We start from the raw sequence: 7,500 nt of genomic DNA, 5'->3' as shown, positions 1-7,500 counted from the left end.
ATATTTCAGAATTTGATGGCCAAAATCTGACGCACACAGGGACAAATTGGTCATTCGCGTTGGAATGTCCTTTACAAAATTAGACAAATATTTTCTAAGAAGAACAAATGAAGTTCCATTGCTGCTTTAAATCCTTCCTCAAGGTCAGTGGAAGGATTTTTGTCATGATTGAATATCAGGTTGACAATAATTCAGAATTTGATGGCCAAAATCTGACGCATACAGGGACAAATTGGTCATTCGCGTTGGAATGTCCTTTACAAAATTTGACAAATATTTTCTAAGAAGATCAAATGAAGTTCCATTGCTGCTTTAAATCCTTCCTCAAGGTCAGTGGAAGGATTTTTGTCATGATTGAATATCAGGTTGACGATAATTCAGAATTTGATGGCCAAAATCTGACGCATACATGGACAAATTGGTCATTCGCGTTGGAATGTCCTTTACAAAATTTGACAAATATTTTCTAAGAAGAACAAATGAAGTTCCATTGCTGCTTTATATCCTTCCTCAATGTCAGTGGAAGGATTTTTGTCATGATTGGATATCAGGTTGACAATAATTCAGAATTTGATGGCAAAAATCTGACGCATACAGGGACAAATTGGTCATTCGCGTTGGAATGTCTTTTACAAAATTAGACAAATATTTTCTAAGAAGAACAAATGAAGTTCCATTGCTGCTTTAATCCTTCCTCAATGTCAGTGGAAGGATTTTTGTCATGATTGAATATCAGGTTGACACTAATAATTCAGAATTTGATAGCCAAAATCTGACGCATACAGGGACAAATTGGTCATTCGCGTTGGAATGTCCTTTACAAAATTAGACAAATATTTTCTAAGAAGAACAATGAAGTTCCATTGCTGCTTTAAATCCTTCCTTAATGTCAGTAGAAGGATTTTTGTCATGATTGAATATCAGGTTGACAATAATTCAGAATTTGATGGCCAAAATCTGACGCATACAGGGACAAATTGGTCATTCGCGTTGGAATGTCCTTTACAAAATTAGACAAATATTTTCTAAGAAGAACAAATGAAGTTCCATTGCTGCTTTAAATCCTTCCTCAATGTCAGTAGAAGGATTTTTGTCATGATTGAATATCAGGTTGACAATAATTCAGAATTTGATGGCCAAATTCTGACAGAAACAGGCACAAATTTTGCATTATTTTCACACACATGTAAACAATGAATTTTTCCAAGCCGTATGTTGAACATTAGAAATAAAAACTATAGCGGTTTTGTAGAGCAGGAAATTTTACACTATTGAGTGAATTATGATGCACGTCCGTTTTGTTTTGGCTGAGAAATAAAGGAAAGAAGAAGGACCATATTAACAAAGATGTCACGAAATTCCCGGTTTTCGGGCGCATGTAAACAATGAATTTTTTAAAGCCGTATGTTCAACATTGGAAAATAAAACTATAGCGGTTTTGTAGAGCAGGAAATTTTACACTATTGAGTGAATTTTGATGGACGTCCGTTTTGTTTTAGCTGAGAAATAAAGGAAAGAAGAAGGACCATATTAACAAAGATTTACCAAATTCCCGGTTTTCGGGCGCATGTAAACAATGAATTTTTTAAAGCCGTATGTTCAAAATTGGAAAATAAAACTATAGCGGTTTTGTAGAACAGGCAATTTTACACTATTGAGTGAATTATGATGCCAGTCCGTTTTGTTTTGGCTGAAATAAAGGAAAGAAGAAGGACCATATTAACAAAGATGTCACCAAATTCCCGGTTTTCGGGCGCATGTAAACAATGAATTTTTTAAAGCCGTATGTTCAAAATTGGAAAAACAAACTATAGCGGTTTTGTAGAGCAGGAAATTTTACACTATTGAGTGATTTATGATGCACGTCCGTTTTGTTTTAGCTGAAAAAAAAAGGGAAGAAGAAGGACCATATTAACAAAGATTTACCAAATTCCCGGTTTTCGGGCGCATGTAAACAATGAATTTTTTAAAGCCGTATGTTCAAAATTGGAAAATAAAACTATAGCGGTTTTGTAGAGCAGGAAATTTTACACTATTGAGTGAATTATGATGCACGTCCGTTTTGTTTTGGCTGAGAAATAAGGGAAAGAAGAAGGACCATATTAACAAAGATGTCACCAAATTCCCGGTTTTCGGGCGCATGTAAACAATGAATTTTTTAAAGCCGTATGTTCAAAATTGGAAAATAAAACTATAGCGGTTTTGTAGAACAGGAAATTTTACACTATTGAGTGAATTATGATGCACGTCCGTTTTGTTTTAGCTGAGAAATAAAGGAAAGAAGAAGGACCATATTAACAAAGATTTACCAAATTCCCGGTTTTCGGGCGCATGTAAACAATGAATTTTTTAAAGCCGTATGTTCAAAATTGGAAAATAAAACTATAGCGGTTTTGTAGACAGGAAATTTTACACTATTGAGTGAATTATGATGCACGTCCGTTTTGTTTTGGCTGAAAATAAAGGAAAGAAGAAGGACCATATTAACAAAGATGTCACAAATTCCCGGTTTTCGGGCGCATGTAAACAATGAATTTTTTAAAGCCGTATGTTCAAAATTGGAAAAACAAACTATAGCGGTTTTGTAGAGCAGGAAATTTTACACTATTGAGTGAATTATGATGCACGTCCGTTTTGTTTTAGCTGAAAAAAAAAGGAAAGAAGAAGGACCATATTAACAAAGATTTTACCAAATTCCCGGTTTTCGGGCGCATGTAAACAATGAATTTTTTAAAGCCGTATGTTCAAAATTGGAAAATAAAATATAGCGGTTTTGTAGCAGGAAATTTTACACTATGAGTGAATTATGATGCACGTCCGTTTTGTTTTGGCTGAGAAATAAAGAAAGAAGAAGGACCATATTAACAAAGATGTTACCAAATTCCCGGTTTTCGGGCGCATGTAAACAATGAATTTTTTAAAGCCGTATGTTCAAAATTGGAAAATAAAACTATAGCGGTTTTGTAGAACAGGAAATTTTACACTATTGAGTGAATTATGATGCACGTCCGTTTTGTTTTAGCTGAGAAATAAAGGAAAGAAGAAGGACCATATTAACAAAGATGTCACGAAATTCCCGGTTTTCGGGCGCATGTAAACAATGAATTTTTAAAAGCCGTATGTTCAACATTGGAAATTAAAACTATAGCGGTTTTGTAGAGCAGGAAATTTTACACCATTGAGTGAATTATCATGCCCGTCCGTTTCGTTTTAGCTGGGAAAAAATTCTTTCAAAATGTATGAAAAAACAAGTTGACTTCGTAGTGTAATTTATAGTAAACTCGAATTTTAAAACGTAAATATCTTTTTTTCCACCGATTGCAATTTTGTTAAACTTCTACAGTTTAAAGAGGGCAAAAAGTTGTACAGAATAAGCAAGTTACTTTGCCTCATCAGAAAACAAAAAAGTTATAATATTAACATATAGTGTCATGACTGGTCTAACTTCAATCAAGTATGAAACTTAATGTAAGGCTTAAGAAGTTATGTTAGCCTAACGTCGGCAATAACCGTACGGTCTTTAATGAATAACTGGCTTGTGGCAGCCAAGCGTTCATAGCGACGTTGCTTTTTGATTCTTCGATGTCGGCTCTTCCTATCATTGCGAAGCAGAATTCGCCAAGCGTCGGATTGTTCACCCGCCAATAGGGAACGTGAGCTGGGTTTAGACCGTCGTGAGACAGGTTAGTTTTACCCTACTGTTGAATGGTTGTTGCAATAGTAATTCTGCTCAGTACGAGAGGAACCGCAGATTCAGACAATTGGCTCATGCACTTGCCTGAAAAGACAATGGTGCGAAGCTACCATCTGTTGGATTATGATTGAACGCCTCTAAATCAGAATCCGTGCTAGAACGCAACGATTCCTTTTCTCTGGACGACTTAAGCGAACACGAATAGAGACGCGATCATTCGCGCCTCCTGCGTCACAACGTGCCCACGGAGCGGACAATGCTCCAAAGCACTACAACGATCAAAATCTAAATTTTCCAGAGCTAAATCATTTGCAGACGACTTAAATAAAGAACGGGGTATTGTAAGCAGTAGAGTAGCCTTGTTGCTACGATCTGCTGAGATTAAGCCCTTGTTCTACGATTTGTTTCTTTTTTTTCCGACACTCACACATCCTCGGAGCAGTCGAACATGTCCGCAAAAAAGCCAACAACTCGAGGTCTCCCGAACATGTTCAGGATAAGGGGGAGCATATCGATGTCTCTCGAACATAACCGGCAGAAGAGGGAAACAACTATAGGTCTCTCGAACATGTTCGGAAAAGTCGCACTTTCGACCCGGACTAAGATGAGAGAAAAACGAGTTCTCTTGAACATGTCCAAAAAGTCGCGATTTAGATCGCTACCAAGAGGCGAAGGAATCGAGGTCTCCCGAACATGTTCGACAAAGTGCCCAGTCAACCCGCACTAAGAGGGGAACAACTCGATGTCTCCCAAACATGTTCGACAAAGTGCCCAGTCAACCCGCACTAAGAGGGGAACAACTCGATGTCTCCCGAACATGTTCGACAAAGTGCCCAGTCAACCCGCACTAAGAGGGGAACAACTCGATGTCTCCCGAACATGTTCGACAAAGTGCCCAGTCAACCCGCACTAAGAGGGGAACAACTCGATGTCTCCCGAACATGTTCGACAAAGTGCCCAGTCAACCCGCACTAAGAGGGGAACAACTCGATGTCTCCCGAACATGTTCGACAAAGTGCCCAGTCAACCCGCACTAAGAGGGGAACAACTCGATGTCTCCCGAACATGTTCGACAAAGTGCCCAGTCAACCCGCACTAAGAGGGGAACAACTCGAGGTCTCCCGAACATGTTCGACAAAGTGCCCAGTCAACACGCACTAAGAGGGAACAACTCGAGGTCTCCCGAACATGTTCGACAAAGTGCCCAGTCAACCCGCACTAAGAGGGGAACAACTCGATGTCTCCCGAACATGTTCGACAAAGTGCCCAGTCAACCCGCACTAAGAGGGGAACAACTCGATGTCTCCCGAACATGTTCGACAAAGTGCCCAGTCAACCCGCACTAAGAGGGGAACAACTCGATGTCTCCCGAACATGTTCGACAAAGTGCCCAGTCAACCCGCACTAAGAGGGGAACAACTCGATGTCTCCCGAACATGTTCGACAAAGTGCCCAGTCAACCCGCACTAAAGGGGAAAACACTCGATGTCTCCCGAACATGTTCGACCAAGAGTGCCAGGTCAACCCGACTAAGAGAGAGGGGAACAACTCGATGTCTCCCGAACATGTTCGACAAAGTGCCCAGTCAACCCGCACTAAGAGGGGAACAACTCGATGTCTCCCGAACATGTTCGACAAAGTGCCCAGTCAACCCGCACTAAGAGGGGAACAACTCGATGTCTCCCGAACATGTTCGACAAAGTGCCCAGTCAACACGCACTAAGAGGGGAACAACTCGAGTCTCCCGAACATGTTCGACAAAGTGCCCAGTCAACCCGCACTAAGAGGGGAACAACTCGATGTCTCCCAACATGTTCGACAAAGTGCCCAGTCAACCCCACTAAGAGGGGAACAACTCGATGTCTCCGAACATGTTCGACAAAGTGCCAGGTCAACCGCACTAAGAGGGGAACAACTCGATGTCTCCCGAACATGTTCGACAAAGTGCCCAGTCAACCCGCACTAAGAGGGGAACAACTCGATGTCTCCCGAACATGTTCGACAAAGTGCCCAGTCAACCCGCACTAAGAGGGGAACAACTCGATGTCTCCCGAACATGTTCGACAAAGTGCCCAGTCAACCCGCACTAAGAGGGGAACAACTCGATGTCTCCCGAACATGTTCGACAAAGTGCCCAGTCAACCGCACTAAGAGGGAACAACTCGATGTCTCCCGAACATGTTCGACAAAGTGCCAGTCAACCCGCACTAAGAGGGGAACAACCGATGTCTCCCGAACATGTTCGACAAAGTGCCCAGTCAACCGCACTAAGAGGGGAACAACTCGATGTCTCCCGAACATGTTCGACAAAGTGCCCAGTCAACCCGCACTAAGAGGGGAACAACTCGATGTCTCCCGAACATGTTCGACAAAGTGCCCAGTCAACCCGCACTAAGAGGGGAACAACTCGATGTCTCCCGAACATGTTCGACAAAGTGCCCAGTCAACCCGCACTAAGAGGGGAACAACTCGATGTCTCCCGAACATGTTCGACAAAGTGCCCAGTCAACCCGCACTAAGAGGGGAACAACTCGATGTCTCCCGAACATGTTCGACAAAGTGCCCAGTCAACCGCACTAAGAGGGGAACAACTCGAGTCTCCCGAACATGTTCGACAAAGTGCCCAGTCAACCCGCACTAAGAGGGGAACAACTCGATGTCTCCCGAACATGTTCGACAAAGTGCCCAGTCAACCCCACTAAGAGGGGAACAACTCGATGTCTCCCGAACATGTTCGACAAAGTGCCAGTCAACCCGCACTAAGAGGGGAACAACTCGATGTCTCCCGAACATGTTCGACAAAGTGCCCAGTCAACCCGCACTAAGAGGGGAACAACTCGATGTCTCCCGAACATGTTCGACAAAGTGCCCAGTCAACCCGCACTAAGAGGGGAACAACTCGATGTCTCCCGAACATGTTCGACAAAGTGCCCAGTCAACCCGCACTAAGAGGGGAACAACTCGATGTCTCCCGAACATGTTCGACAAGTGCCCAGTCAACCCGCACTAAGAGGGGAACAACTCGATGTCTCCCGAACATGTTCGACAAAGTGCCCAGTCAACCCGCACTAAGAGGGGAACAACTCGAGGTCTCCCGAACATGTTCGACAAAGTGCCCAGTCAACCCGCACTAAGAGGGGAACAACTCGAGTCTCCCGAACATGTTCGACAAAGTGCCCAGTCAACCCGCACTAAGAGGGGAACAACTCGATGTCTCCCGAACATGTTCGACAAAGTGCCCAGTCAACCCCACTAAGAGGGGAACAACTCGATGTCTCCCGAACATGTTCGACAAAGTGCCCAGTCAACCCCCACTAAGAGGGGAACAACTCGATGTCTCCCGAACATGTTCGACAAAGTGCCCAGTCAACCCCCACTAAGAGGGGAACAACTCGATGTCTCCCGAACATTTTCGACAAAGTGCCAGTCAACCCGCACTAAGAGGGGAACAACTCGAGTCTCCCGAACATGTTCGACAAAGTGCCCAGTCAACCCCACTAAGAGGGGAACAACTCGATGTCTCCCGAACATGTTCGACAAAGTGCCCAGTCAACCCCACTAAGAGGGGAACAACTCGATGTCTCCCGAACATGTTCGACAAAGTGCCCAGTCAACCCCCACTAAGAGGGGAACAACTCGATGTCTCCCGAACATGTTTGACAAAGTGCCCAGTCAACCCGCACTAAGAGGGGAACAACTCGAGGTCTCTCGAACATGTTCGAAAAAGTGCTGATTTTGCTGTGATCGACTTATGCGAAATGGCGACATTTCTGAAGTTAGCTTGCACAGATGTCGATCAAAGAGGA

The 7,500-nt window shown here is 43.2% G+C and overlaps 1 pseudogene; it reads left to right on the top strand.

Annotated features, from left to right (window-relative positions):
- The window catches only part of LOC114544791, an 8,578-nt pseudogene extending 4,479 nt beyond the window's left edge, over window positions 1-4,099 (top strand).
- Window positions 4,100-7,500: the final 3,401 nt, after the last annotated feature.

The sequence above is a fragment of the Dendronephthya gigantea genome, unplaced genomic scaffold, assembly GCF_004324835.1.
Source record: "Dendronephthya gigantea isolate DGI-Jeju-01 unplaced genomic scaffold, DenGig_1.0 000948F, whole genome shotgun sequence".
NCBI classification, from domain to species: domain Eukaryota; kingdom Metazoa; phylum Cnidaria; class Anthozoa; order Malacalcyonacea; family Nephtheidae; genus Dendronephthya; species Dendronephthya gigantea.
This window is presented reverse-complemented; position numbering and strand designations above follow the sequence as displayed.